The sequence below is a fragment of the Sorex araneus genome, chromosome X, assembly GCF_027595985.1.
Source record: "Sorex araneus isolate mSorAra2 chromosome X, mSorAra2.pri, whole genome shotgun sequence".
Lineage (NCBI taxonomy): Eukaryota > Metazoa > Chordata > Mammalia > Eulipotyphla > Soricidae > Sorex > Sorex araneus.
The window spans coordinates 126,412,574-126,434,892 of NC_073313.1; the positions used below are offsets into that span (position 1 = coordinate 126,412,574).

General features: G+C 37.4%; 1 pseudogene; it reads left to right on the top strand.

The window, feature by feature from the left end:
* The first annotated feature begins 1,951 nt into the window (after window positions 1-1,951).
* LOC101549023 (rab proteins geranylgeranyltransferase component A 2-like) lies at window positions 1,952-20,482 on the top strand (annotated as a pseudogene).
* Window positions 20,483-22,319: the final 1,837 nt, after the last annotated feature.

Genomic DNA, 22,319 nt, shown 5'->3' on the forward strand with positions numbered 1-22,319 from the left:
CAGTTAAGCTTAGTGTGAACATAGGATTAGCCTCTTGCTAAGGTTAGGGTTAAGTTTGTGGAGGTTTTAGTTATTAGCATTTTCTGTGGTAAATATTAAAAATGAAAGTTAGGTGTAGGGAGATCCTTAAATTTAGGCAAAATGGTGATTTTAACGTAAGTAAAATTAAAATTTACTATGCCTCCCAGTGAGGATTAAGTTTAGAAGTACGGTTAGGTTTAGGGGTAGTGAAGAGTTTAGGTGGTAAATGTTCCTGTGTTCAAAGATATAAAGGAAGTCAATTATTGGGCTATTGTTAATTTTGGGCAACACGGTAGTTTATACCTCTCCTTGGTTCAGGCTTCGAATTCTGATAGGATAAGCAATAGCATTATTCTTTTTTTTTTTAAGGGTTCGTTTTAGATTTGCGGTGATTTAAAGTGTGAGCATTTCCTGTGTTCATTTTGAAAAATGAAAGTTATGAATAGGGAATTTATTAAATAAGGAAAATTGTAGTTAATGGTCAAGTTAATTATGGTTTAGTTACAGTCTTCAGATTAAACATAGGGTTAGCATTTGGGACTTTGTAAGGTTTTGGTTACTAAGTATTGCTGTGTTCAAAGATAAAAATTGAAGTCGAGTAATGTTTGTAAATTTTGGCTAATAGGTAGATTTATGCCTATGCTTGATTTGGGTTTAGTATAATCATAAGGATTAGCAATGAAATTAGCCTCAGGCTAGGACAAATGTTAGGTTTGTATATGTTCTAGCTGATAGCATTTTCTGTGTTCATTCTGAAAAATGAATGCTAAGCATAGGAAGTTAATTAAATTTAGGGATAATGGTATATTTTGGCATGAGTAAAAGTCAGGTTTACCATGGGTATATTTAGGATTTAGACCTGGGATAGGGTCAGGTTTGGAGACTCTGCAGGATTTTGGTATTAAGTATTTCTGTGTCCCAGAATAAAAATTGAAGTAAAGTATTGTACAATGGTTAAATTTTTGCTAATTGGTGGGTTTATGCTTATGATTTGGAAATGCTTAGAATATTTATGCAATTGGGATTAACATTAGAATAGGGTTAATGTTAAATTTGTGGAGATTTTAATGGTCAGCTTCTTCTGTGTTCATTCTCAAAACAAAAGGTAATTATAGAAATATTGTTAAATTTAGGATAATTGATAATGTTTAGCATCAGTAAATGTTAGGGTTACTAAAGTTTAATGTTATGATTAGGATTAGGTCTAGGGTTAGGATTAGGAATTGTGTAGACTTTAGGTGTAAAATATTACTATCTTCCAAGACAAAAAATAACAAATGAAATATTCTGCAGTTATAAAATGTGGCTAATTTGTAGGTTTATGTCTCTACTTGGTCAGGTGTAGTATGATAGGATTAACTGCAGTCTAGTATAAGGCTTACCTGTTTTAGAGATTTTAGGAATTCACTTTTTCTATGTTCATTTTCATAAATAAAGGGCACATAGAATAGGATCCTTATATTTATAAAAATTGGTTGTTTGGGAATAAGTTAAGTTTTGGTTTTTGCTCTGGTCAGGTTAGCATTCGCATTAGGGCTAGGATTAGGGTTAGGTATTGTGTTGATATATGTGTTAAGTATTACTCTGTTCTAAGATAAAAAGTGAACTTAAGTATGGGGAAATTGTTAATTTGGGGCAAATTCACCAGTTATGACTCTTCTTAGGACAAGCTTATTAGATTAATATGATTAACCTAAGGCTTGGGTTTGTATTTGGTTTGTGGGAGTTTCAGGTGTTATTTTTTGGTATTCATTAAAAAAATGAACGTTAAGTATAGAAAAATCATTAATTTTAGTAAATTTTTACTTTTTTCATACATATAAGCCAGATTTGGCATGTTAAGTTTAGTATTATGATTACGGCCAAGGTTAGGTTTAGGACTTGTGTAGGAGTTAAGGAAGTATTGTATTGCTCCAGAATAGAAGGGGAAATGAAGAATTCAGTGATTGTTAATGTTAAATTTGATCAGATTGGTAGGTTTATGCCTCTACTTGTTCAGGCATAAAATAATAAAATTAGCCTTCAGGTTAGGGTTTTTTTTTTAAGTATCATATTTTTCTGTGTCAAAAATCAGATGGGCTGGACACGTAATGTGATCTGGAGATGACCACTGGACTAGAGCCATTACCGACTGGATTCCACGGGAAGTCAAAAGACACCTGCCAGCCCACCTACAAGATGGTTAGACTTCTTCGTCAAGATTCTGAATGAAGAGTTTGATGCTCTTCATGTTCCTGGAGTGAGCAGATGCCATTGGGCTACACTAGCATGAAACAGGCATGAATGGGGATGTTACTGGCGCCCGCTCAAGCAAATTGATGAGCAACGGGATGACAAGTGATACAAGTGATATATTTCTCTGATGGATCTCATTAAAGAAATTTAAGTATATAAAGATTATTAAATTTAGATAAATTGGTCTTGGCATCAGAAAAGGTCAGGTTTACTGTTTTTAGGGTAGGACTAGAGTTAAAGTTAGGGACTTTATTATTTAGGTGTTAAGTTTTGCTGTCTTCAAAGTTAAAAAAAGGGAAGTAAATTATTAGACAATTGTTAATATTGGGATATTGGTAATTTTATACCTTTGCTTGGGCCAATATCCTGATGGGAATATCCTCAAGCTATAGTTAGGGTTACTCTTTTGGAAATTTTAAGTTTTTTTCTTGATGAATCTAAAAAATGATAGCAAATTACAGGGGCATCGTTTAATTTAGGAAATTAAATTAAACGTTAGTTAGTAGCATCAAGGAAGGTCAAGCTTACTCTGGGTTAGGGGTAGTATTACAATTAGGACTAAGGTTAGGGTTAGCAATTCTTAAAGGTTTAGATATTAAGTATTCCAATGCTCTGGGATAGAAATGGATGTGAAATATATGGCAATTGTTTAGCTTGACCTAATTGCTAGCTTTATGCAGCTATTTTTGTCTTAGTTTAATAATAGGATTAACCTTCAGAGTAGGGCAAGATTATGTTTTCTGAGTTTTTAGGTGTCAACATTTTTTAGTGCTGATTCTCAAAAATAAAAATGAAGTGTAGAAATTACATTGAATTTAGGTAAGCTCTTTGATTTGGCATCAGAATAGGTCAGGCTTTCAACGAGTCAGGGTAGGATTAAGAATAGAGCTTGGTTTAGGGTTCAGGATTCAGTAGACTTTAGGTGTTAAGTATTATTATGTTCCAAGTAATAAAGGCAAATGAAAGATTGGATGATTGCCATAGTTTGGCTAGTTAGTAGGTTTATGCTGATGCTTATATCAGGCTTACTATGATGATAGGATTAGTATTGGGCTACAGTTAGGATTATATTTGTCAAAAATTTATGAGACTGATTTTCTGTACTTATTCTTTAAAATGATAGTGAAGTAAAGAGATATCATTCATTGTTGAAAGATTGATATCTGTTTGCCATCAGTAATATACAGGCATACTATGGGTTAGGGTTGGGATTTTAGTAGGGCTAGGATTATGGCTAGGGATTTGGAGAGGTGTTGAGTGTTTATGTACTCCAGGGAAGTGAAGTATTAGGGGACTGTATGTCTCTACTTTGTCAGACTTAGTATAAAGATAGGAGTAACCTGAAACTAGGATAAGTGCTATCTATTTTGAGTTTTTAGGTTTCATCTTTTTCTGTGCTGATTTTTAACAATGAAATTTAAGTATAGGAAGATAATTCAATTTAGTTAAATTCTTATTTTTTGTCATCAGAAAATGTCCGTCTTACAGTGGTTTAGAGTTAGGATTAGTATTAGAGCTAGAGTTAGAGTTAGGGACTGTGCAGGTTGTAGGTATTAAGTATTGATGTGTTCCAAGATTAAGAGAAAAGAGAAGTGTTGGGTGATTGTTAAGTTTTAACTACTTGGTAGTTTTGTGCCTATGCTTGGATCTATCTTAGTATAATGATAGGAATGGTGTCTGGCTAGGGTTGAGATTACATATCTTTTTTTTTTTTTTTTTTTTGCTTTTTGGGTCACACCCGACGATGAACAGGGGTTATTCCTGGCTCTGCACTCAGGAATTACCCCTGACAGTGCTCAGGGGACCATATGGGATGCTGGGAATGGAACCCGGGTTGGCCGCGTGCAAGGCAAATGCCCTACCCACTGTGCTATTGCTCCAGCCCGAGATTACATATTTGAACAATTTAGGTGCTTAAATTTTCATTGTTGACTCTCAAAAATGACAGGGAAGTACAAATAGTTTATTAAAGGTTGGAAAATTGGTTGTTTTGCCATCAGTAATGGTTAGGCATACTATAGGTTATGTTTAGGATTAGGGGTAGGTTTAAGGTTAAGGATTGTGGGATTTAGATATTAACTATTACTGATCTCAATAATAAAAAAGGAAGTATTGGATGATTGTAATATGCAGGGAACTGCTTTCCTAGTCAGACCTCCTGGCTCTCTGATTCTAACAGAGGCTTGTAGCAAGGTTGCCACTATGGTCGCCATTTGTTTCTCAATAGCCTATGCCTGTAACAAAAGGACATGTCAATCTGCATTTGTATGTGGGTCCAGACACCATTTTCCCCCAGCTGAAAAGGTATAAGTAGTAGCTGCTAGTAGAATAAACTCTCTCTTCCTCCTTGCTGCTTTCTGTGTCTGTGGCTGTTCATTTGGCTGTGTCCCCTCCTTAGCCCCAGGAAGGGTCCTCCCTGTGGGACAGGATGACACCTGCAGGGGGGACCCCACAGTAATATTTGGACTATTTGCTAGGTGTATGCTGATACGAGGTCAGGCTTAAGTTTATGTCTATGCTAAGGTAAGGATTAGTATAATGATAGCATTAACATGAAGTTAGGGTTAGTGATATGATTAGTTACATGATTAATATAATTATAGAATGTGTGGCAGGCTAGGGCTATATTTATTGACATGTTAGGTGTTTCATTTTTGTGTGTTGATTCTCAAAATGATAGTGAAGTAAAAAAGGTAATTCAATTTTGGGAAGTTAGTAGTTTTCGACTAATGGCAGGCCTACTACGGGTTAGAGTTATGACTGAGATTAAGGCTATAGTTTTGTGCAGTTTTTACATGTTCTGGTCCATGATAAAATGCAAAGTGAAGTATTGGGCAGTTGTTAAATTAGGCCTAATTGATATGTCTGTATTTTTTAATTAAAAAATTTATTCAATCACTGTGAGATAGAGCCATACAAAGCTGCTCATGACTAGGTTTCAGGACTGGACAACGGTTGCTATATCTATATTTCTACCAAATCAGTCTTGGTATAATGATAGGATTTCCTTCATTCTAGGGTAAGAATTACAATTTTTTTTAGATTTTAGGTATCAGCTTTTTCTGTATTGATACTCAAAAATGAAAGTTAAGCATAGAAAGATCATTAAATCTAGGTAAATTTGTTTTTTGGGACTTCAGAAGAGTTCAGGGTTGCAGTAAGGTAAGTTAGGATTAGAATTAGAGCAAGGGTTAGGTCTAGGGATTGTGTAGCATTTTGGTGTAAAGTATAATTATTATAAGATAAAACAGAAAGTGAAGTATTTTGTAATGGTTAAGTTTTGGCTAGTTGGTAGGTATAGGATTATTCTTGTGTCAAACTTCTAATAATTATAAGGATTATTTGTTTTTGTTTTTCTTTTTGCTTTTTGGGTCACACCTGATGATGCACAGGGGTTACTCCTGACTCTGCACTCAGGAATTACTCCTGGTGGAGCTCTGGAGACCATATGGGATGTTGGGAATAGAACCCGGGTCATCTACATACAAGGCAAACACCCTACCCACTTTGCTATTGCTCCAGCACCGTAATGATAAGATTTTTTTCCAGGCTATGGATAAGATTACATTTGTAAATATTCTAAGTGTTTGCTTTACCTCTGTTGATCCTCAAAACTCATAGTGAAATATTAAAAGATCATTAAATTTTGCAAAATTCTTATTTTTGCCATAAGCAATGGTCAGGTGTAGGATAACATTGGGTTTGTCCTTCCAGCCTTGCTGCAGGTAACTTAGTTTACCTTAAAGCAATGTCCTTTCTGTATGGACACAGGAAGACAGTTAATATTATGCTTTGTAACTTAGGAGCTGACTGATTCCAATAATATTTACTCTTGGGCATCTGCTTTCTCAAATCAGTTGCCCTTAGTTCCTAGCACCCCAAAAGCAGGGTCCCGACGAAGGACAGAATGGACCCAGGGCAGGCTGTGCGCGACCCTGGCATTGAAAAGGGCCAGGCTAAGTTGCCACAATACTCAACTGCAAGTTGAGAACATGGTCATAGACAAATGCTGTCATGATCCAACAGTAACGACAAGACTAGAACCCTGATTTTGTTAGGAAGACTAACCTGGCCTAAGGACTGTGGTCTGGAATATATAGTGAATATCCTCAGGAAAAATCAAACTTTAAGTCTGATATATCTCTTACTGTTGTCATACAGAAGGACATTTCTAGAAATATTAGAAGTAAATTTACTATAACTATTTAAGTGGATTACTAGCTGAGGAAGGAAGAAAGCGACACAACCTTGTTTGGAAATCACCCTTGAGTGGATCTCCTAGTAATCTGGAGTCATTTCCTTAGATGAGATTTTGTAAATCTCCTGAAGAAAATGGTCTTACCCCTCTTTGTTGATTTATTAATGTTCAACCCACCTTTGTGTCACCACCATATCTAAGTGTTATATAAACTAAGACTGTAAGGGGAGAAGGGCAGAGGCAAGACAGAAGCGGGAGACGTAAGACAGAAACAAGGAGAAGAGACTGAAGTGGAGAGAAGATATAAAGGCAAGACAGAAGACACAGGAGAAGACAGACAGAGAGAAGACACAGAAGCAAGAGAGAAGACACAGAAGCAGAGACAGAGAGAGGTTGGAAGAGACCAGAGGAGAGACTACAGAGACAGAGACAGAGATAGAGTGACAGACAGAAGAGAGCACAATGGCACACACAGAAGTAGAGCACAAGGAGGAGCCATCCCTATCTGGTCCATACACAGTGGCTCGAGAGAACTGACCCAAGAGCCCATGAATAACACATCATCACACATCAACCCTCTCTGCATGCATGTCCTGTCCTTTGTATTTTTTACAGTCCGGTATACTATAGGTTAGTATTAAGATTAAAATGATGACAAATGATATGGTTTTGTTGGGTAAGGCATTAGGTTTAACTGTACTCCAGCAAAGTGAAGTATTGGTTGGCGTGCCTTAGTTTTTTACAGGCAAGTGTTACTTTTATTGAGTTTTTAGGTGACTTTTTTTCCTGCTGGTTCTCAACAAATAAAGTTAAATATAGAAAGATCATTAAATTTATGTAGCTTCTGGGGGCTGGAGCGATAGCATAGTGGGGAGGGCGTTTGCCTTGCATATGGCCAACCTGGGTTCAATTCCCAGAATCCCATATGGTCCTCTGAGCACTGCCAGGAGTGATTCCCTGAGTGCAGAGCCAAGAGTAACCCCTGTACATTGCCGGGTGTGACCCAAAACGAAAAAAAAAATTATAGGTAGCTTCGTTGATTTTGGCATCAGAAAAGATCAGGCTTTCATTGGGTTAGGATTAGAGCTAGAGTTAGGGTTAGGATTGTGTCTGTTTTAGGTGTTAAGTACTTCTGTGTTTCAAGATGAAAATGGAAGTAAAGTATTGGATGATTGTTGAGTTTGGGGTAGCTCATTTTTTTGTCTATGCAGGGATCAAGCTTCATATAATATAATGATTAGCATCAGGTTAGGGTTATGATTATGTTGTAGATATTTTAGTTGATGGCTTTTTCTGTGTTCATGCTCAAAGACGATAGTGTAGTATAGAAAATTAAATTTTGCTAAATAGGTAGTTTTGACATCAGTAATGCACAGGTATACTATGATTTAGGATACAGTTACTAAAATACTAAAATACAGAAATCCAAAACCATGCGGCTGCTAGTGTGGCCTCTCGACCTCATATCTCTTCATTCTCAGCAATGGAGAACAAATTATCAAATGCTTTCTTTTCGGCAGGTCGACTTTAGGGGGGAGAAACTCCAAATCAATAATAGTGAATTTTTTGTTGAAATATTGAATGTAATCAAAGTAAAGTGAAAGTAAAGTGAAATTTACCAGTTACACTTGCGGGGTGGGGGGCTGGGGAGGTGGGGGGGAGGTGGGGAGGTATACTGTGATTCTTGGTGGTGGAATATGTGCACTGGTGAAGGGATGGGTGTTCGAGCATTGTATAACTGAGACTTAAACCTGAAAGCTTTGTAACTTTCCACATGGTGATTCAATAAAAGGATAAAAAAAAAGAGTTATGTGGTGGTGGGGGGGACGACGGGCATTTCTACCTGCATCTGATTGGTAACTCTAGTTGACCTCACCATGGCTATCTTACTTTGGGGGTATCCTAACTCAATTCCAGGAACCTGCACTCAATTCCCAGAATTCTTAAACTGAAACCTAGGCCTAGCTTCTTCTGACTCCTTTATGAGCCTGCCATGGCACTGTCTTTGTTTTCTCTATTTCTCAATAGAAAGATCATTAAATTTAGGAAAATGTACATTTTTTTTTGCATCAGGATAGGTGGGGCTTACAATAATTTACAGTTAGGGCTAATGTTAGGGTTAGGGATTTAATAGGTTTTAGGTGTTAAGTACTTCTGTGTTCCAAGAATGAATGTAAAGTGAAGTTTTAGACAATTTGTAAATTTGGATAATTAGTAGGTTTATGCCTCTGCTTGGTTTAGGCTAAGATTATTGATAACATTTCCCTAAGGCTAGTATTATTGTTAGGTTTGTGGAGGGATTATGTTTTAACTTTTTCTGTTTTTGCTCTTAGAAATGAATGCAAATTATAGAAATATCATTAAAGTTAGTAAAATTGGTAGTTTTGACATCAGAAAAAGTCAGATGTACTACAGGTTAGGTTTAGGATTAGAATTAGTCATAGGGTTATGGTTAGGGACTGTAGAGTGTAGTGCTTACTACTGCTGTGTCCCAATATTAAAAAGAACTGAAGTGAAATATTGAGATAACATTAAAGAACTAATTGTTAGTTTTATGCCTCTGCTTTGGCAGGTTTAATAAAATTATAGATTTGCCTTCAGGCTAGGTTAGGGGTTATTTTGCTTCAGTTTTTAGCTGTCAGGTTTTCTACATTCAAAATAAAAAATTTAAGTATATAAAGACTAAATTTTGGTTAATTGGTCACTTTTGGCATCAAAAAAGTTCAGTTACTATGAAAAAGTTATTATGGGTTATGTTTACATTAAGATTATAATTAAGGATTGTATGTAATTTAGTATAGATTTAGGTTGTTAAATTTGGTCTAATTAATAGATTTATGCCTCTTAGTCATTACTACTATAACTATAGTATTAGCTATAGGACTAAGATAACAGTTATATTTTTGTTTTTTTAATTTCTAGGTGTTAGACTTTTCTTTGTTGATCCTCACAAATGAAACCATGTAAAGATCATTTTATATACAGGTAAGTTGGTTGTTTTGGGGCATCGGAAAAAGTAGGTGAACTATGGGTTAGGGTTAGGATTAGAATAGGGTTAGGAATCATATAGAATTTAGGTGTTAAGTAAGGCTGTATTCCAAGTAGAACAGGAAGTAAAGTATCAGGTAATTATTAATTGGTAAGTTTATGTCTTCTTTTTGGTAAGGCTTTGTATTACCCTCACACTGATGTAGGCAGGTAGATAGGAAAAGGCCCTTGACAATGAAACTTAGATTAACAAAGTCCTATGAAGGAGAATCCTGAGACTGACCCACCCTGTGGATACAGAAAACAGATCTGATAAGACCTTCAGCAGACCCTGAGGAGGTTGGACCCCTCCCCATGAAGTTCCGGAATTCTATCGACCTCTCCCTTAATCTGATTAAAATGTGACCCAGCCTAAAGAAGACCCAGCCTCCCTGGTAACCTCCTTAGCAACGGACTTTTACCTGAGAAGAAGCCCCCACGTGGGGGCAGGTTGAAGAAACCCTATAAAGGCCACCTTGAACAAAGGAAGTGCACGCATGTGCTGCCTGAGCCCATGTGCTGCCTGTGCCCACGTAGCCGAGCACATGTGGTGCCCGAGCACATGTGTCACCCGCATCTTCCCCCTTGAGATGTGTATTTTCATGCTTTCATGTCCAGTGCTAGGATGTGTGTAGGGCTCTCTCCACCATTGGAGAAGCCCGCGTTCTTCTTGAGCGTGTTACTCCTGCTGTTTTTCTTTTCCACTTATCCCTTCCCCCTTCCCTAAGACCTTCTAAAATAAAATCTGTTACCTCACTGCTTGTCTACTCCTGAAATTCTTTTCCGCGAGCAAGACAAGAACCCAGTAACCCTGGGTACCGGGTGTTTGAGGTGGTTGGAGAGAAAGTGACCGTCTTTCTCCTCCCCGCTTCACGTAAGTCACCCGTGGGGCCCACCGACATCAACACTAGAATTAGGGTTCTGTTGTGGAATTTTTAGGCATTGTTATTTTTCTTGTGTTGATTCTAAGAAATGATAGTGATGTATAGAAAGATCATTATATCTAAATAAATTGGAAGGTTTAGGATAAAGCAGGCTTACTATGAATTAGGGTTGCAATTAAGATTAGGTTTAGGGTTATGGTTAGGAATTGTGTAAATTTTAGGTATTACATAAGGCTGTATTTAAACATGAAACAGGAAGTGAAGTATTTGGCAACTGTTAATGTTGAGCTAAAGGGTAGTTTTATGCCTATGCTTTGGTCAGAATTATTATAATGATAGGATCAACCTCAGGCTAGAATTAGGGTTAGGTTTGTGGATGTTTTAGATGTTAGTACTTTCTGTGTTCATTGTTAAAAATAAAAGGTAATTGTAGAAAGGTCATTAAACATAGGAATATTGATATATTTATGCATAAGTAAATATTAGGTTAACTACGTATTTGAGTAAGAATTTGGATTAAGATTAGGGTTAGGAATTGTGTAGGGTTTATGTGTTTAATCTTTGTTCTAAGTTAAAATGGGAAGTGAAGCATTGAGTGATTTTATTTTTTGCAGCTAATTGGTGAGTTTATACCTCTACTTGGGTCAGCCCTAGTATAATGATAGGATTTGACTCAGGCTAGTATTAGGGGTACATTTGTGGGGACTATAAGTCTTACATTTTTCCTATATTGACTTCCAAAATGACAGTTAAGTATAGAAAGACCATTATATTAAGTTTAGGATTGTTGGGGCTGGAGCAATAGCACAGCAGGTAGGGCGTTTGCCTTGCACACGGCCGACTCAGGTTCGATTCCCAGCATACTCTATGGTCCCCTGAGCACCACCAGGAGTAATTCCTGAGTGCATGAGCCAGGAATTGCCCATGTGCATCACGGTGTGTGACCCAAAATGGAAAAAAAAAAGTTCAGGATTGAGACAAGGACTAATGTTAACATTAGGGATCCTTTTGGGTTTAGTTATTAAGACTTTCTGTGTTCAAGAAAAAAGGGAAGTGAAGCATTGGATGACTGTTAAATTTTTCCTGATTGGTAGGTTTATTCTTCTACTTTGTCAGATTTAATATAACGATAGGATACATATATATATATACATATATATTATTTTTAGGCATCAGATTGCTCTGTGCTGATCCTTAAATATAAAGGTTAGTTATAAGAATTATTAAATTAAGACAAATTGGTATTTTGGGGCACCAGAAAGGTCAGGTTTAGTATGATTGATTTTAGAATTAGAATTAGGTCTAGGGTTAGGATTAGGGATTTTTTATGATTTAAATATTGTGTTTCAAGAAAAAAGAGACGTGGGGCTGGAGCAATAGCACAGCACCTTGCACGCAGCTGACCCAGGTTCGAATTCCCAGCATCCCATATGGTACCTCCAGCACCATCAGGGGTAATTACTGAGTGCATAAGCCAGGAGTAACCCCTGTGCATCGCTGGGTGTGACCCAAAAAGCAAAAAAAGAAGAGAAGTATTTGGAAATTATTATATTTTTGGCTATTGCTAGGTTTATGCCTCTACTTGGTCATTATTTGAATTATAGGACTAGCTATCAGGCTAGGTTAGGTGTTTGAAGTATTATATGTCAGCTGTTTCTGTGTTGTTTTTCAAAAGTGAAAATTAAGTAAAAGAAATAGTATTAAATTTAGAAAAAAAGAGTAGCTTTTGGCATCTATAAGGTCAGACCTACTGTGGTTTAGTGTTAAGATTAATTGGTAGAGTATTTTTTTTTTGGTTTTTGGGTCACACCCGCCGATGCAAAGGGAGGGGTTACTCCTGGCTCTTCACTCAGGAATTACCCCTGGCGGTGCTCAGGGGACCATATGGGATGCTGGGATTAGAACCCGGGTCAGCCGCGTGCAAGGCAAATGCCCTACCCGCGTGCAAGGCAAACGCCCTACCTCCAGCCCCTAATTGGTAGAGTTTGGATGTGAAATTTTCCTCTGGTATAAGATAAAAAATGAAGTCTTGGATAATTTATAATTTTTAGCTAACTAATAGACTTAGACCTCTACTTGGATCAGCTTTAGTATAATGACAGTATTAAACCCAGAATATTTGAGGAGACATTAGTATTGATTTTTTCATACTTATTGTAAAAATTACAGTTTTAATTATAGAAAGATCATTAAATTTGAGTAAATCTGGTTTCTTTTTCGGCCTCAGAAAATGTCAGTCTAACTATAGGTTAGGTTTAGTACTAGAATTCACTGGAGTTTAAGTTTGGATTGTGTAGTGGTTAGGTGCTTAGTAAAGCTATGGTAGTGTTTAGGTGTTTAGTAAGGTTATGTTCCAAAATAAAAAGAGAAATAAAGTGTTAGGGGATTGATAAATTTGGGCTAATTGGTAGGTTTATACCTCTGTTTGGTTCAGGCTTAGTTTAATCATAACATTAGCCTGAGCCTCAGTTTAATGATAAAATTAATCTAAGTTGAGCCTGACATTATTTTTCTGGGGTATTTTTGGTGTTATCTTTTCCTGTTTTCATTCTATGAAATGAATGTGAAGTAAGAAAATGTCTTATTTATGAAACTTGGTAGTAATGGGCATCAATTAAGGTTAGGCTTACATTGAATTAGGGTTAGGATTTAGATTCATATTAAGATTTGGTGAAAGTTTAGGGAGAGGGATTAAATAGGATTTCAATATAAGTATTGCTGTATTCCAAGATAGAAACAGTAAGTGAAATTTTGGGCAAACGTTAAATTTGGGCTAATTGGTAGGTTTATGCACCTGCATGAGTTGAGCTTAGTATATTGAAAGAATTAACCTCAAGCTAGAGTTAGGTCTATGGAGGTTTTAATTATTAGCTATTTTTCTGTTTTAAATTCTGCAAAATGAAAGCTAAGCATAGAACTATCTTAAATTTAGGGAAATTGGTAATTTTTCAGGTCTATTATTGGTTAGGGATAGGATTAGAATAGATAGAACTAGAGTATACGTTAAGGGTTGTAAAGGATTTATGTGTTGCATATTCCTGTGTTTCAAGATAAGGAAAAAGGAATTATAGTATTGGCAGATTGCTAATTTTGAGGTAATTGGTAGATGTAGATCTCTGGTCGGTAAGATTTAGTATACTGATAGGATTAGCCTTCAGAATAGGGTAAAGTTTAAGGTTTTTGAAGTTTTTGGGTGTTATATTTTTGTGTCAATTCTCAATAATGAAAGTTAAATATATAAATATCACTAAAGTTAAATTGGTTGTTTTTGGTCTCAGCAAAGGTCAGGTTAATTATGAGTTAGTGTTAGAATAAAGAATAGTGTTAGAGACTGTGTAGGGTTTAAGTGTTAAACATTGCTGTATTCCAAGATAAAAAGCAAAATGAAGTATTGGCCAATTGTTAAAATTGGTCTAACTGGCAGGTTTTTGCCTGTGCAAGGGTCAGGCATATTAATTGATAGGATTGGTCACAGAATAGAATAAGGGTTAGGTTTGTTGAGGTTATATTTATTAATTTTTTCCGTGCTAATTCTGAAAAATAAAAGTTAAGTATAGCAATATCTTAAATTTAGGATACTTATTAGATTTGGCATCAGTAATGGTTGGACTTTCAGTGGGATAGAATTAGGATTTGACCAAGTGTTAGAGTTTGTGCAGGACTTAGGGTTATGTACTGATGTTGTCCAATATAAAAAGGAAAGTGAATTATTGTGTAACTATCAATTTGGGGCTTCTTAGTAGGTTTAGTTTTATGATGGAATTTGCCTCAGGTTAGGTTTAGGGTTAAGTTTTTGCAGCTTTTATATTTTAGCTTTATCTGTGGTCATCTTGTCCGCACGCCTGGCTGTCTTCCCCAGGGCCCCTCGAAGGGCTTCAGCTTCCCTCCCCACCCTGAGGAGAGCTCCCAGCGGCCAAAGACCACCGGAACCTAGCTACAGTCATGCTCGAGGCCCCTCTCCACACATTCAAATGGGCCTCATGCATGAAGGTACCGGCAGAGGAACCCAGGTGTGTGTAATCCCATCAACGGCCAACATCCAGAGACTTAAAAGCGAGCTCCCAGAAGCGCACAGCTGCGAAGGGGCTGCGTGATATCTTTAGCCTACTTCCCCCTTTGGGAGAAACTGGCAAGCTTCTGAGAGTTTCCTGTCCACATGGGACAGCCTTGCAAGCTTCCCATGGTGTATTCATATGCTAAATCCAGAAACAAGCTGGATCTCATTCCCCTGACCCTGAAAGAGCCTCCAGTGTGACATCGTTGGAAGGGCTGAGTCGAGAGAGACTTCTATGATCTCAGGGAAAGGACGAATTAGAGGTTACTGAGCCCGAAATCGATGATTAATTTCGGGATTTCGTGATCGTGATTGTGATCTGTGGTCGTCATCATCATCATCATCATCATCATCATCATCATCATCATCATCATCATCATCATCATCATCCCGTTGATCATTGAATTTCTCCAGTGGTCTCAGTAACGTCTCCATTTGTCCTAGCCCTGAGATTTTAGAAGCCTCTCTCTACTCATCCTTCCCAACGATGCCGCATTGGAGGCTCTTTCAGGGTCAGGGGAATGAGACCCAGCTTGTTACTGGTTTTGGCATATGAATACACCATGGGGAGTTTGCGAGGCTCTCCCATGTGGGCAGGAAACTCTCTGTAGCTTGCTAATTTCTCCCAGAGGGAGAAGTAGGCTATAAGATGTTGGAAGCATCAGGGAGCTTGGTTTTATAGTCTCTGGATGTTGGCTGTTGGTGGAATTACATGGCGCCGGGGGCAATCACTGGGTGTGTCTGCCTAGCTAATGGAAAATGGGAAATCTGGACAGGGGCAATCACTGGGTGTGTCTGCCTAGCTAATGGAAAATGGGAAATCTGGACGGAAGAGACCCAGTCCTGATCCAAGCTGGCTTGGAGGTCTCAGCCCCGGTCCCACACACCTGGGTTCCTCTGCTGGTACATTTACGCGTGAGGCTCATCCGAACGTGTGGAGAAGGGCCTTGAGCATGGCTGTGGCTAGGCTCTGGAGGTCTTTGGCCACCAGGAGCTCTGTGGTCATTTGCAAAAAATAATTTTTTATATAAATAAAAGTAAAAATAATAAATTTTAAGTATAGAAAGATCACTAATTTTAGGAAAATTGGTACTATTTTGGTTTAAGTGAAAGCCTGGTTTACTATGGGTTATTTTGGGATTAGGATTAGAACTAGGGTTAGGGTTACACATTTGTAAGGTTTAGTTATTAAGTATGCTCTCTTCCTAATAAAGGCTGATGTGAAGATCGGAAAATAATTAATATTGTGCTAATTGGTAACTTTCTGCTGCTATTTTATCAAGTTAATCATTATATTATGAATAAGCTTGAGTCTAGGGTAAAAATTACATTTTTTGGGGTTTTATGTCTTACCATTTTTGTGCTGATTCTCAAAAATGGAAGTTAATTCGATAAAGATCATTAAATTAATCATAATTGGTCACTTTACATCAGTAAAGGCAGATTAACTCTTGAGTAGTGTTACAATTAGGACTAAGTAAGGGTTAGTTTTTGTGTAGGGATATGGTGTTAGATATTGCAGTGTTCAAAAGAAAAGGAAGTGAAATATTAGGCGATTGTTAAATTTTGGCTAATGGGCTGGTTTATGCCTCTGATGGGCTTAGTTTAATATATCGGTAGAAATAACCTCAATCTAGGGTTATTGTTTCATTTGGAGGTTATTGGTGTTAGATTTTCCTTTGTTTATTATCAATAATGGCAGTTAAGTATAGACAGATCACCAAATTTATGAGAACTAGTTATTTTGGTATCAACAAAAATCAGGTTTAGTATGATTTAAGATTTGGATTAGGACTAGTTTTATTTATTTATTTATTTTTTGCTTTTTGGGTCACACCCGGCGATGCACAGAGGTTACTCCTGGCTCATGCACTCAGGAATTACTCCTGGCGGTGCTCAGGGGACCATATGGGATGCTGGGAATCGAACCCGGGTCGGCCTCGTGCAAGGAAAACGCCCTACCCGCTGTGCTATTGCTCCAGCCCCCTAGGACTGGTTTTAGAATAATAGATTGTATAGAGTTTAGGTCAGCGGAATGAGGCCCATTATTGTTACAATTTGAAGACAAACGATTTGAAGACAACCACTGAACTAGAGCCGTTACATTCTGGATTCCACGGGACATCAAAAGAACGTGTGGCCGCCCACCTATGAGATGATCAGACTTCTTGGTCAAGACCCTGAACAAATGGATTGAGGCTCTTTGTGTTCCTGGAGCGAGCAGATGCCATTGGGTTGCAGGGGCACGTGACAGGGATGAATGGAGACATTACTGGCGCCCGCTTGAGCAAATCAATGAGTAACAGAATGTCAAGTGATCAAGTGATAGAGTGTAGGTGGGAAGTATTGCTGTGTTGCAAGATAAAAAGGGAAGTGGAGTATTGGGTTATTGTGAAATTTGGTAATTTGTAGGTTTAGGATTCTGCATGAGTCAGACTTAGTATCACTGTATCACTGTCATCCCATTGCTCATTGATTTACTTGAGCGAGCACAAGTAACGTCTCCACTGTGAGACTTGTTGTTACTGTTTTTGGCATATCAAATATTCCATGGGTAGCTTGCAAGGCTTTGCCGTGTGGTCAGGATACTCTCGGTATAACCCACTGTGCTCAGACTTAGTACATTGATAAGATTGTCCTCAGGCTGGATTTAAGGTTAAATTTATGGAAGTTGTAGCTATCACTTTTTCTATACCTGGTTCTGTGGGGCTTCACTCATGCGTGAGGCTCAGCCCGAATGTCCAAAAAGCGGCCTGGAGTGTGGCGGTGTCTGGGTAGTGGAGGTAGTGGAGGTCATCCAATGAGGTATTATCTGTAACCGGTCGGGTGGGTCATCTGGGTGTGACCCCTGGGGTGCCAGAGATTGGGGGAAGCAGGCAGAGGATCTCTGTTTCTGGGTCCCGTTGAGCCTGGAGTCCAAGGTCACAAAGTTCTGCTTTACCTGGTTCTGTGGGGCTTCACTCATGCGTGAGACTCAGCCTAAGTGTCTGGAAAGCGGCCTGAAGTGGCACGGTGGCTGGGTAGTGGAGGTGAGCCAGGTACCAGGACACACCATAGTAAACTTAATACTCATTTTCCATAATTACCACACCATATTTGATGGGGTTCAAATATGGTGTGAACCATGGGAACACCTGTAAGGACGATTAGAGGCAGCTCTAAAAGCCTCCATCCCTCTCGGAGAGCCCGACAAGCTACCAAGAGTATCTGGACCACATGGCAGAGCCTGGTAAGCTACCCGTGGCGTATTCCATATGCCAAAAACAGTCACAACAGTGGGTCTCATCCCCCTGACGCTGGAAGAGCCCCCAATATGGCAGCATTAAGGATGAGCAAGGAGAGGCTGATAAAATCTCAGGGACAAACTAGACTGCCAAAACAAAAGAAGGACTAGAATGACTGTCTATACTTTCAATACAAGTATGCTGACATTGGAAGCATCCATCAAGGACCTGATGATGCAAGCACAGAACATCAAGTACGACATCATTGGTCTGACTGAGACAAGAAAGCATGGATCACATCATGCCATTTTTGACACTGAAGAACTGTTCCTCAGAACATATGACAATATTTGACTGGCACTCATCTTTTACCAAAAGTTCCAGCATCTCTGCACACTTGTCTTTCACTTCCTGGTTAAGATCAGCCTTAGCGACCTTCTGGTGTCACTCTTCCACTATCATTCATCTGTGTGACCTGTACCTTAAGGTCCTGACCAAGGAAAGGCTGATAATTGTGGGACTCAGTGAGTTGGGATGAACTTAGCAGCAGTTTCTTCACATAGAAGCATAAATATTAGAGTTTTATTTGCTGAAATATTTGAAACATGGGAAGAGATATGTGATACATTTTGACATTTACTGCTAAGATGAAATGCAGAAATGAAAAATACACACATATTTTAGTCTCAACTGTGATTAGACGTACTGTTACATCCTTTATATTACTGACCTATAAGACAGAAAAAGAGAGTAATAGTTAAACAGCTAGGACATGCAAACTTGACACTTCTTGGATAAATTATGACATCACAAAGGGAAATTTCTTTACAGTGTGAACCTGACTCTGCCTACATTGATGCACATACATATTTCTTCCATCAGAAGCTTGGACACCACATCTACCAGGATGGCAAATAGTATACTCAAAGAATATGTTGTGGTAATAAGAGAGACAGGTTTGCCAGAATCCATCCTTGTGGCTGCATATTCAAAAAACAGTCAGAGGGTGTTGTGTATTGATTCAAGAAGTTACTATGGAGGAATCCTGACTAGTTTCAACTTTTCAGAATTGCTATCTTGGTTGAAGAAATATCAGCAAAACAGTGACATTGGGGAAGAAAATATTACTGTATGGCAACTGATTCATGAAATACAAGAATCATTTTGTCTTCACAGTAAATCATTACCCTTGTCATCACACATAAAATGTTTGATATGACAATCAAAATATGGGTAACAGGATTGAGGGTACTAATGATTTACAGAGAAATACTTTTAAAGCCATTTATCATGCTAACTAAACCTCTGGATTTTGCATGTTTGTTTGAAGAAATAGTCATTAAAAATTATGAGCTAGGGAATACCTACCAAAATTTATCCAAAAAGTAATGAAGACACTTCCTGAAAAGAAATTTATGTAGAGGAATACCTGCCAGAAGAAATGCATTAAGAAGATAACACTTGTATGCATACATTTTTCAGATAAAGATAAAGATGAAAACAAATCTACAGTAGAAGACAACATTTATCAATCAAAGAGAAATAGGATTATGTACTCTCAACTAATCAAAGAAATCAGGTTGTTTAATATTGATTTGGTATCAAAGTTTCTATATTCTAAAGGATTGCTAATTGATCTCTTAGTCAAGTCAAATGTTGGTGGTTATGCAGAATTTAAAGTGTCACTAGAATTAAGTATTTTGTGAAGAATGTGGAGAACAGGTGCCTTGTTCCAGCAGATGTTTTTATTTTTGGTTTTGTTTTTATTTTTGGACCACATACCCAACAATGCTCAGGGGTTACTCCTGGCTCTGTACTGAGTGATTACTCCAGGCAGTGTTCAGAGTATCATATGTGATATCAGGGATCAAGCTCATGTAGGCTGCATGCAAGGAAAGCACCCTACCTGCTGTACTATCTCTCTAACCCCAGCAGATGTTTTAATAGAAGAGAAATCTCTATGGCTAAAAAAAGAATGCTAATGAAATTTCTTACATTTTGTTTGGACTATGAAAAGCACCCTGGTGAATACCAATCTTTCATGCAGTGTTCATTTTAAGATTACTTAAAAACTAAGAAATTAACCCCAAACATCCAATATTTTATACCACACTATTTGCAATTACATCAGAATCATCTTTCACTGCAATGTCATAAAGCAACAAAACGCTATCTTTACTGTCTTGGATGTTTTGACAACACTTCCTTTTTGTTTCTTTTGTATGGCCAAGGAGAAATTCTCCTGTACTTTCTAAAGGATGTGTACATTTTTGGATGAAATATATTCTCTTCACCAAAAGCAGAATGCCTTGTGGTCGTCTGATTCTGAAAGAGATCACATTGGTTTGTCAAAGAAGAAATACTAAATATTTTATTATGGAAGATAGTCATTTTCTGAGGAAACATGCTCAAATATGCAGCATAATCAGATTTCTAATGCAGTGCTCATTATGGATGCCCATTCTAACGACAGATTTGGAGTAGTAGATATCCATTTTGGTAGTTCCCTCAATGGAACCACATGTGCTGTTTATGTCACTGAACTCTCTTCTTCTACCATAACATGCATAATATTTGGTGCATTAGAATTACTCATCTTTGAAAACCGCAAAATAAGATACACAGTCAGAGGTGAAGAAATTATTTACCCTATATCTGATGGTTTAGAAAGAAATTACAAAGCCAAGATTCTTATGAACTCCTTACCATAATATGAGGCTTATGTAATGAATCAACTTTAAATGTTTATGCCTGTTTTGGGCCTGAATGTTGGCTGGGAAGTGAATATGCAACAAAAGAACCTGAAAAGCTTTTAAAGAAGATCTTTCTAGCAGGATAATTCTGACCCCCACCCCATCTCACCTCCATACTCAGAAGACAAGCCTTTGGTCTTCGATGACAATAATAAGTAAACACAGGCTTCTTTTTATTCCTTTTTATTTTTTTTCTTCTTTTCTTCTTTTTTATTGAATCAACATAAGATACTGTTACAAAGCTTTCATGATCCTGTTTCAGTCAATGTTCCAACACCATCCCTTCACCAGTTTTTCCCACCACCAATATCACCATATTCTTCCTGTCACCTGTCCGCCCCCCCAACCTGCCTCTATGGCAGGCATTTATTCCTTTGTGTCTTTGTTTCTCTCTCTTTCTCTCCCTTTCTCCATTATGATGTACAATGCTCTTCACCTTCCCTAACCCTGAAATCCGGACCACACAAAGAGAAGGCTGGACACTCAATGTTTCAACCACAGACTTCTAGAACCTATAACACAATGATGGCCAGACCAAAATCTTCTGTGGGAAGTCAACACCTAGGAATCCCATAGAAAAATTTTTTTAAAAATATATATCTTTGACCTTTATCTGGAATTAGAATAGTGTCATTTGAAGGAGAGTTTTCTAAAAAAAAAACTAAAACTGATTATATAATATATACCTGACCAATAGTATCTAATTCCTTTTGAGATATAGTCATTTTTCTTAACCTATCAGTACCTGATTAGTTACTAAAATTTTTGTTTTTGTTTGAGTTCCATGATCATAATTTTAAACATTAAGGGTCTTGTTAACATTTGTGTTAAAGGAAGATATTGTATTAAACAAAATAAATCCTGCTGAGTTTTAAATCTGTTATGTGTAATTTACATAGAATTTACTGCATGCCAAACTGTGTAAGTTAAACTTTGCTAAACTTGATACCTGATTAACTGTTCAGTACAGTTTAATTTTAATTTACACAACAAAATTAGAAACTATGAAATTATATTTACTCCATGTCTTATCTTAAGAAATTACTATTGTGCCTAATTAAAAAAATGAAGTATGAGTTAGAGTTATAGGAAATGCCTCATAACCCAATCTTAGTACAAAAATATCTCTGAAAAAGGACATAAAACTATATAACAAATAAATAAAAATATTTTCTCTATTTTTCAAGTGTATTTATTTCTACCCTGAGTGGTTTTGTTAAATGTTCAGGTTTTGTACTATTGTTGTCTTTTGAGTATGTATCCACTCAACTAGTAGAAGAGATAAGCATAATTAGGGATTCCCTCATTTACTAATGATTATTACTGAAAAATGTTGCTCATAAAGTGAATTTCTGTGAAACACTATATTCCATTAGTATTTATAATAAATGTCAGAAATGTGTTCCTGATTTTGTCTGTTATTCCTGCCTCTAGGTGCTTATGGCACTAGAGGAATACTCCGCTACACCAGAACATCTGACACCTGCCTGAAACCTTGGTTCAGTTCAGGCATGAAATGTAAGAAGCCTTGCTTTTTCCACCTTGCTTTAGTCTAAAATGTTTGCCTCATGCAGGCAACTTCTTTTCCCCTACTGCTGCTGTCTATATTTGATGACACATCTAAAATCAGGCTATGGGAGATAAGAGTAGCAGCTGGTCATATCCTGCAGTTTCTATGGCAAGGTAAAGACAACTGGAACTATCATTTTGCATATGCTCCTTTTAACTATCTGCTGAAAAATTCCATTCATGTGAGGCTCCCGGAAACATATATTGAATTTATTTCCTACTTTTTTATGGTGAATTTCTCACTGGTGAATCCCCATATAATAGAGTACACCTGCACTCTTTAATCAAGAAGTAGGGAAGTTGCATAACAAAATTAACAGTCGGTTTTTGGTTGTTAACACAGACACCGCATTT